This window comes from Lagenorhynchus albirostris, chromosome 19, assembly GCF_949774975.1.
Source record: "Lagenorhynchus albirostris chromosome 19, mLagAlb1.1, whole genome shotgun sequence".
Taxonomy (NCBI): domain Eukaryota; kingdom Metazoa; phylum Chordata; class Mammalia; order Artiodactyla; family Delphinidae; genus Lagenorhynchus; species Lagenorhynchus albirostris.
Window position 1 is genome coordinate 53129055 of NC_083113.1, and position 10770 is coordinate 53139824.

Here is a 10770-nt window from a genome sequence, read left to right on the forward strand (position 1 = left end):
ATCACTTATCACTCCTTCCTTATTTATCAGCTGGATACTTCTATGAAATCTTCCCTGATCAACTCTTTGGTTGCCCTAAGGCATATCTGTACAGGAAAGGCTGGCTAAATTCTTCATTTTTTCCTTTTATTTATGTTTTCCAAATTATGAGTTGGTTCTCCAACATCCTCCAAAAGATCATACGGTATTTGTTTTAGTGTCATGATGAACTCATGAATTTTAACATATTTAATATATCTCACCCCACTGTCATTGTTTCTCTTCTTATTGATCAAATTGTTCCTGTTTTTGCAGTTGGTTCTTGAATCTTTGAATGCACCCTCACTTTCCGGTATGAAAACATACTCAGGTATAATAACCACTTCCTGCACTAGATCTGGAATCTACCATTTCACCAATGGTCCCTGGTTCTTTTCACTGAGAAACGTCATCAAGATGCCATAAAGTGAACATCAACTTGTAGCTATGGGTTGGTCATTGTTTCTAGACCTTTTCAATGAACAAAGAGAGAAATTTTTTGTAGTTCTTTTGGTCCTTAGGGTATATCCCACAAGGGATGTCCAGTCACATTCCTTTGTCTTATAGTCCCTTGAAATAACTTCTCCATGCTTGGTTAAGCCACCAGCTCACTACACATTTAGAGTCATTTGTTTTCATTTTGATTTTGATGTTTAGAGATTACATTTTTATTTTTTATTTAATTTTTTAATTGTATAAATATTTACATCATTCCAAAATTAAATCTGTAAACAAAGTATATTTAGGGAAGTCTAGCTTCTACCATTTTCCCTCCAGTCTCTTCCCTCCCTCCCTTTGTAGGCAACCATTTTATTTCATGGTTTATTAATGAATTTTTTAAAATAAATAAAAATGCATATACATTCATATACCCCATTTCTTAGATAAGTGTTAGTATACTATGCACACTTTTCTCTACCTTGCTTTTCTCACTAAACATCATATCTTGTAGGTCATTCTTTAGCATTATTTAGAATTACTATTCTTACAGCTGCATAATACTCCATGATGTGGCAGTATCATAGTTTATTCAGTCAGCCCATTATTGACGGACAGCCTTTCGCAGTTACAAATGGTACCACAATGATTCGCTTTATGCCTGTATCTTTTTTGAATTTTTGCTAGCCTATAGCAGGATTTCAATTTTTTGAAACTTGACTCCAGAAAACGTAGTGATCGTTACAATCTGTTGGGAGCAAGGGTGCCCAAAAGCAAGCCTCACCCCTGTGGGGAGGGCACTAGGTTTATTTTTATTTCTGAGAGGAGCAGCCACTGCAACTGTCAATCATTATGGCAGAAAACTAATCTGGAGATGATATATGGGTACCTGCAGTGGGGAGGGAACCTGAGGCTCCATGAAAAAGAAAGCCAGTAGAGGAACCATTGGAGAAAATGAGAATGAGATGGACCTCAACCAGAATTACCCAGTTTAGGAAGTGGCCTTGGCAGTGCCAGATGGGGACTCAGGTGGAGGAACTCGGATCTGTGGTCTTTGAGAATAGCCCAATAATTAATCTTAACTTTCTCTGTGTTCAATGTCTCTTATCTCAAAGTCTTCAGTTTTGTGAAATGTTGCAGCACTATCTTAGTTATGCTATGGGGAATTCAGAGTCAAGCCTGTATGTATGATTGGAATGTACTGATAAAGCAGAGAGTAGCCATCCGTCCTTATGCCGTGCCCCCAAGGCAGCAGGGTAGCAGCAGAAGCAGCTCGAGGGAACAGAGTGGCTCATGATTCCAGGAAGTCAGTGAATGCTAATCCTATAGAAATCCTTGTGACACAGAGAATGGTGTCATCGATTTAAGAGATGGTCCAGGTTTGGGTCCTTATCAGCCTGTTGAGTGGAGTCAGACTTCCTGACGAAGGATGGCCACAGAAAAGGCACATAGATGGATAGAAACTAATTCTCAAGAGGTCTTTTCTTTTAAGTAGAAAAGGACCATTGTGTGTTGACTGAGGAAATATTAATGATATAACATTAAGTGATTAATAAGCGGCTACAAAACAAGGAGTCCAGTACCATTTTTCTAATTAACCATTTATAAAATGTAAAATATTGATTTCTGGTGTGTAAATAGACACATCAAAATGGAAATAATAGCAATAAACTTAGAATGGGTGATGAGATCATGGGTAATTATTTTTCTTTGTATTTTTCTTTGTTTTTGAAAGATTTTTATATTAAAATGTTATTTTGAAATAAAAATAAAAATACCTAACTCAAAAAAATGGGCAAGGCAAGGGAATTAATAGGCAATATAGAAATGAAGAAATATGAATGGGCAAGTAACTTCGGAAAAGACTATTCAAACACACTTGTTATAAAAGAAATTCAATGTAAAAGAACAGCAAGATGTCATTTTAATTATCAATTAATGATTTTTTAAAATTAGTCCAATACTTGGTATTGCTAAGAATGTAGAGAAAACAGCTTATGTACAATGTTGGTAGGAAGCTAAATTGTTGCTATCTTTTCTGGAAGGAAATTTGAAATTGTTTATCATTCTCCTTACAATGGTCATATCCGAAGTAATTGAACTTCCACAAATTATTCTAAATAAAAAATTAGGTATTTGTATAATGATATGTTTAAGAGTATTTATTATAGTCATTTATAATACCAAAAATGATTAAAATGTACGTGTCTAAAAGGTTAATATTCTTCAGGTAATTAAAATAATGACCTTCAAGAATAGTTACGAACATGGGGAAAAGTTCATTATACATTGTTGAGTGGAAAAGGCAGATCACAAAATAGTATATCTAGTATGATTACAGTTTTATTCATAAAACTGTGTGCGTGTGTGTGTAAATGTGTAACAATGTGTGTGTGGTAAAATGTTAACAGTGATTGAATATAGAAGGATATTTGGGTTTTCTCCATAGACATTGTTGAATTTTTAAATGTTCCATAATGATCATACAATATACATACACATAAACAGACACATTTATAGAATCAGGACATTTTGTTGAAGGAAATGTTATTTTAAAAGTAAAGCAAGGTTAAAACTATTATATATAGAATGGATAAACAACAAGGTCCTACAGTATAGCACAGGGAACTATATTCAATATCCTGTAATAAACCATAATAGAAAAGAATGTGAAAAAGAACATATATGTATGTATAACTGAATCACTTTGCTGTACACCAGAAACTAACACAACATTGTAAATCAACTATACTTAAATAAAATAAATTTTTTTAAAAAGTTAAAGCAAGGTTTGGTAGTGGCAGTTTACAGAGAAGTAATGGGAGGTAGCTAGAATTATTCATCATTCTGTAAAAAGAACCAGGGCTTTTTAGAGAAATGGCTGATTCTAGGGCTAAGGCAGAAAATATACAAAATGAACCTAGAATATCTTATAGTACCAGAAAATAAAGAAGTACTCAAAATGAATGAATAAACCCACAGTGATGGGAGTATGTCAAAGAAGCCAACTGAAAAAGCTTCCAATAGCCAAAGCTGGAACAATTTGAGTAACAAAATTAATTTAGTAGTATTGGATCATATCCAAAGTATAAAATAAATATTCATGAGTCAAATACTAATATAAATGAATGATTGAATAAATAAATAAATGAGTTAGAAGAGACAAATTTTCCTATGCAGAAGAATTCCAAATAATTTATGTAAATACTCCACACTCAAGGAGGTGGAGCATAACACCCCACTCCTTAGGTGTGAGCTGCATGTAGTGAATTCCTTCCAAAGAGCACAGTATGGAAAGGGGTGGGGGAGACTAATTTTAGAGTGGAGAAACCTGACAAACACAACCTCAGCCAGGTGATCAAGACCAAGGTCAAATAGTGATAAGTTGTGCTGACAGTATGTACCCTTGATATGATGTGACGAAAATGGCACTCTACTCCTGTAGTCTTCTTCTCAAAAACCAAAGACCCCCTTCTAATCAAGAGGAAGTTATCAGGCAAATCCCAACTGAGGGACATTCTACAAAATATCCAACCAGTACTCCTCAAAAGCTCATCAAAAACAAGGAAAGTCTGAGAAACTGTCACAACCAAGAAGAGTCTAAGGAGATATGATGACTAAATGTAATGTGGTAACTTGGATGGGATCTTGGAACAGAAAAAAATGGTATTAGTAAAAATTAAGGTCATGTAAATCAAGTATGGCCTTTACTTAATAGTAATGTATCAGCATTAGTTGCTAATTGTGATAAATGTACCATACCAATGTAAAGTGTTAATAATAGGGGAAACTAGGTGAGAAGTATGTAAGAACTCTCTGTACTATCTCTGCAGTTTTTTTGTGAATATAAAACTATTCTAAGAAATAAAGTTTATTTTTTAAAGCAAAGTTCTGTAACAAAATACAATAAAAGCACTTTCAGAAATTATCTCTGCAGGGCTCTGAAGGAGGCCATTAAAGACAAGGTTTTTTCTGGAGAAAAACTTTATTATATTGCTTTCAATTAACAGCATATCTAAAAATATACACTAAGAGGAGGAATATTTTTCTTTTCATTAAGATAAGAGTGAAATATTACATTTTCCTGAACATATAGATGTCCATAAGCCTGTAATTTCACTCTACTTTATCACAAAGTAAGAGGGAAAGTAGTGAATTCATCTGAGGAAAAGGCACACCTAAACAACAAGAAACCTGGAAAGAGGAGGGATCCAGGGAAGAACTTGCCTCTGAAGATGAGCTACTCCATAATTCAGAAGAAAACTGAAAGTTTTCCTGTTGGGATTCTCAAAGGACAAAAAAACAAAAAAATAGGCTCTATAAATGATGATCAGAGTATCCTAAGAAAAGATAAAGATGAATAGGCAAAAGAAAAAAATAAAAAGGGAAATGAGTGACACAAAAGATTTCAAGGAAATTTAAAATGTTGTAGAAGAATTAAAATCAACATTACAGACAATAAGTGATAGTACGTGATGTGGACAGCAAACTTAAGAATACCTCCCAGAATTTAGAATAAAAGGACAAAGAGATTGAGATGAAGAGAGAAAATATGATAATCATGGAAGATGGAGGATGGAGAACAAAGATATAATTTTTTTTAAGTGCTACTAAAGAAGAGGAAAAACAGAACAGAAGCAAGATCTGAAGCTGTAAAGGAAGAAAACAGTGATGCACTAAAGACTTACCACTTTACAGAAATTTTAAATGTTAAGCATTTTATACCAAGAAAGTAGTCATTTATATGTAAAGACAGCACAATAACATTCTCATATGAACATGAACTCAGAAAATATGCCTTTTTTAAAAAAAAAAATTACCTAGGGCTTCCCTGGTGGTGCAGTGGTTAAGCATCCACCTGCCAATGCAGGGGACACGGGTTCCAGCCCTGGTCCAGGAAGATCCCACATGCCACAGAGCAACTAAGCCCGTGCGCCACAACTACTGAGCCCATGTGCCACAACTACTGAAGCCTGCGTGCCTGGAGCCTGTGCTCCGCAACAAGAGAAGTCACCGCAATGAGAAGCCCTCGGCAACTAGAGAAATCCCATGCACAGCCACAGAAGATGCAATGCAGCCAATAAATAAGTAAATAAAATAAATCTATTTTTTAAAAATTACCTAATTATATATTCCAATTTAAAAAGCCTCAGGAATGGAACTATCATAAAGAAACCAGCAATAAACACTGAGATTTGTCAAAACAGTGAGGTCTAAGTAACTGTTTTAAATCTACTTTTAAAACTGAAAGTGAATGTAAAAGTAACAATGTAATAATATCAGGTACTTAAAAGCCTGTGAAGAAGGGGGAAGTAAACTGTATTAAATATTTGCCTCAAATGGGAGATGGTGGGTTGGGGAGTCCAAAGATACCCCTTTGCTCCTGACCCTGCAATTACAAAAAAAATCACAGAACAAATCTGAAACACTAAAGATAACCTCTACGAGAATTTACATGTTACATTAGCCTCTAAACACAGACAAATATAAAAGCAAAGTCGATATAGTCCATAGAGCATAAGACAAAAAATAGAGATAGCAAGGAAGAATAAAAAACAGGAAACATGAGTGAAGATGACAGGGGTAATATTTACTATAATGACAGAAGTAAATGGGATAAAGGCCCAAAAGAGAGGCAAAGACTCTTAAATTAGGCTACAAAAACGTGTTAAGCCAAAAACTACAGATGACCCTTGAACAACGTGGGGGCTAGGGGTGCCCACCTTCTGCACACAGTGGAAAATCTCCGTGTGACTTAGAGTTGGTCTTCTATATCCATCGTTTCTCTGAATCCTCAAGTCCTCCACATCCGAGATAGTGCATCCTTGGATTCAACCAACAAGGGATCCTGTAGTACCATAGATTTACTATTGAAAAAAATCCACCTCTAAGAGGATCCCCGCAGTTCAAACAGACATTTTTCAAGGGTCAACTGTACGTTTTTCACAAAATATAAATATAAAATAAAAGTGATATAACGTGTTTAAAAAACAAAAGACTACAAGAAGATGTGGTATAAATGAAAAATGAATATTAGATGAAAAAGAAATCTGGGAAAAAACACTAAATGTGCCAAAAGGGAACCTTTTATGGTAACAAGGGATATAATTCAAAATGAAGATAGGGTGCAATATTCAACAAATACTTAATCAATTCCCACAGCCTTTTAGGAACAAAAAAATGCATGAAACATTTAATGTTAGCTACTACTAAAATTTAAAATAAGTGTGTAACTTTCTTGAGTGGTTCTGTTGCTTACAAATATTTCATTTAAGTATATAAAGAAAAAAAACCTCTTAGAAATACAAAGAAAAACTGACACAAACGCTGTAATTTTGTGAAATGTCAACATACCATTATTGTTTTTAGAAGATAAACTAGACAAAAAATAAACAAAATATAAAGGATTTAACTCATAAAATGAGTAAGCTTAACTTTTAAAATGAGGTGAGGAGGGAGTACATTTTCCTGGAAATTATGGAAAATTTATAAACATAAAACATATAATAATAAAATGCACAAATTCAGTACAATTATTTCTTAATAATAGACATTCCTTGAGGATAATTGATCCTGAGACTAATCCTTTCAAAGTAAATCTCCTTAAAAGGAAGTTCAAAACTTCATAAGAAGCACTGAAGAAAAGTTGGAGTGGAATTTTATCTTGAAAAATGAAACAAAAAATTATCAAGGTAAATTTATTTTATTACATATTTAATGAAATTAAAGAACAAAAAATATTGATTTTGGCATATTCTGACAAATTTGTGATCTCATGATACAACACCCCTCATGTTTGAATAATAGAAAGAAAAATTTTGCTGAAAAAAAAAATCAAAGCTTTTATCAGTTTCCCAAGGGTCCTTTCAATGCTTTTCTCTTTAGAAGTTTCTCCCCTGACACTATACGCCATCATCTTGTGATTTTCCTCTTCTTTCACTTGCATTCTGCCAGATCCTCATTTATCAAAGAAATTTGGGTGATTCCAGCAGTTCTCCAACATGACCTTCAACCTTAAAAATTCTGCAGGCTCTCTTTTTGATCAAATATAATGTGTTTGCTTTGTTGTGTCAGGAAAACATCCAATAATCAACTAAATGACCATGATTAACCAGATGGCCAGGTAAAGATCCTGGTCTTACCAGTGAAAGGACCATTAAGACAAGATCGATTTTATAAATGCTTAATTCATCAATGAACATTTCATGTTGTGACAATTTTGCTACCCTATACAACTTCATAACCATAGGGAGTTAAATATTGAAGTCTCCCCCTCTTGGAATGTAAAACAAACTATCCTACATAATTATGTGTGAGAAGATGTCAAAATTGCAATGACAGCTTATTTAGAAGTTAATCACAATGAAAATAGATTATATCAAAACTAATGGAATGGAAAAAAACTAATGAAATAGAGTCAAGGTGTTAATCAGTAGTGGAATTTATGGAGTTAAATGCTTTCTTTATTAAGTAATATTGAAAATAAATAAACTAAGCGCTTAACTTCCAAAAATCTGCGAAAAGGTACGGAATCTAAATACAAGGAGCTAAAGATATAAATGGCGGTCAAAAAATTAATCTAAACTCTGATTCTTTGAAAAGAACAACACATTCCAAGTCTAAGCAAAGGAAGGAAGGAAGGGAGGGAGGGAGGGAGGAAAGAAAGGAAGGGAAAGAGGGAGGGAGGAGTGAAATGAGAAAGAAAGAAATGAGGGAAGCAGAGGGAAAAGGGAGTAAACAGGGCACAATTACATAAAGTTAGGAATGGCAAAAAGGTCTCCAGAAGAGATCAGGTTCTGGAAGACTTTTTTTTTTAAAACATCTTTATTGGAGTATAATTGCTTTACAATGGTGTGTTAATTTCTGCTGTATAACAAAGTGAATCAGCTATACATATACATATATCTCCTCGCTCTTGTGTCTCCCTCCCACCCTCCCTATCCCACCCCCACCCCCGCATCCCACCCCTCTAGGTGGTCACAAAGCACCCGAGCTGATCTCCCTGTGCTCTGCGGCTGCTTCCCACTAGCTCTCTATTTTACATTTGGTAGTATATATAAGTCCATACCACTCTCTCACTTCATCCCAGCTTACCCTTCCTCCTCCCCGTGTCCTCAAGTCCATTCTCTACGTCTGCGTCTTTATTCCTCTCCTGCCCCTGGAAGACTTTCAAAGTCCATTTGTTCTTAAAACGAAATTAACAATATAAAGTGACTCCTATCGCCATCTGTTGGTGGCAGACAGAGTTGACAACTTTCCTCTGGCTTTGTTCCCATCTAAGATATCTTGTAAATCAAAGTTTCCAAGTTATTTTAAATTTACAGCAGATGAAATATTTTAAATGGTACAAGATACCTCAGATGCTATGTCAATTAAATTTTTTTTCATTTTTAATGACATTTATTGTTTTCTTTCTAATTTTACAAGCAATACAGTTTCATTGAAGACAATTAGAAATACATAAAAGCATAAAGTAAAAATTAGCAATCACTCATAATCCCCACTGCCCAGAGATAACCATCATTATCATTTTGATTCATTTCCTCCCAGTGTCTACATATTGTTTTAATTGGGGTATAATTGACCTACATCACTGTTAGTTCCAGGTGCACAACACAGTGATTCAATATTTCTATACATTATAAAATGATCACCATGATAAGTGCAGTTACCATATGTCACCATACAAAGCTATTACAATATCATTGGTTATATTCCCCATGCTGTGCATTTCAGCCTCGTGACTCATTTTTTTTTTCTAACTGAAAATTTGTACCTCTAAATCTCCTTCACTTATTTCACCCATTCTTCCCCACTCCCTCCCCTTTGGTAAGCACATATTTGTTCTCTGTATCCATGAGTCTGTTCTGTTCTGTTTGCTCATTTGTTTTGCTTTTTAGCTTCCACATATAAGTGAAATCATATGGTACTTGTCTTTCTCTGGCTGACTTATTTCACTGAGCATGATACCCTCCAGGTCCATCCATGTTATTGCAAATGGCAGAATTTCATTCTTTTTATGGCTCAGTAATATTCCATTGTGTATATATACCACATCTATTGATGGACTTAGGTTGCTTCTATATCTTGGCTATTGTAAATACTGCTGCAATGAACATAGAGGGGCCTATATCTTTTCAAACTAGTGTTTCTGTTTTCTTTGGAAGAATACCCAGAAGTCAAATTGCTGGATCATATAATAATTCTGTTTTTAATGTTTTGAGGAATCTTCATACTGTTTTCCATAGTGGTTGCACCAAATAACATTCCCATGAACCGTGTGCTAGAGTTCCTTTTTCTCCGCATCCTCACCAAATCTTGTTATTTATTGTCTTTTTGATAATAGCTTTTCTGACAGGTATGAGGTGATATTCATTGTGGCTTTGATTTGCATTTCCCTGATGATTAGTGATGGTGACATCTTTTGATGTTTCTGTTGGCCATCTGTATGTCTTCTTTTAAAAAATGTCTTCTCATGTCCTCTGCCCATTTTATAATTGGGTTGTTTGTTTTTTGATGTTGAATTGTATAACATCTTTGTATATTTTAATATTAACCCCTTATGAGACACAGAGTTTGCAAAGATCTTCTCCCATTCAGTGGGTGGCCTTTTCATTTCATTGATAGTTTCCTTTACTGTGCATGCTATGACAATTAACCTTAAAATCTTAACTAGGTAGGAAAATGTGTTGGAAATTATAAATCATTGAGTTGAGAAGTACAAATGTCAAAAACATGAATGACTATGTAAGAAATTTTTTTAAAAAAAGTTTTTCCCAACATGTTTTAGGACCAGAGAGTATTACAGGTGAGGTTCTTTTTTTTTTTTTTTTTTTGCAGTACGCGGGCCTCTCACTGCTGTGGCCTCTCCCGTTGCGGAGCACAGGCTCCGGACACGTAGGCTCAACAGCCATGGCTCACGGGCCTAGCCGCTTCGCGGCACATGGGATCTTCGCGGACCGGGGCACGAACCCACGTCCCCTGCATCGGCAGGCGGACTCTCAACCACTGCACCACCAGGGAAGCCCAACAGGGGAGGTTCTTTTATGAAAGTATCTATACTCTTCAAACTGTTCTGAAATTTAGAAAAAGAGGAAGACCCTCTAATTAATTTTTTAAAATCAGTATAACTCTGACACCATAAAAAATCTAACAAAAATACCCCAAAAAGGAAATTTAAAGATATTACAATATTAAATATGGAAGCAAAAGTCATTTTAAAAATTATAACAAAATAAATAAAAGTATATAGTCAAGAATATCACACCATGTCCAGTGAGCATTATTTCCAGATGTACAGGATAGCTCAATATA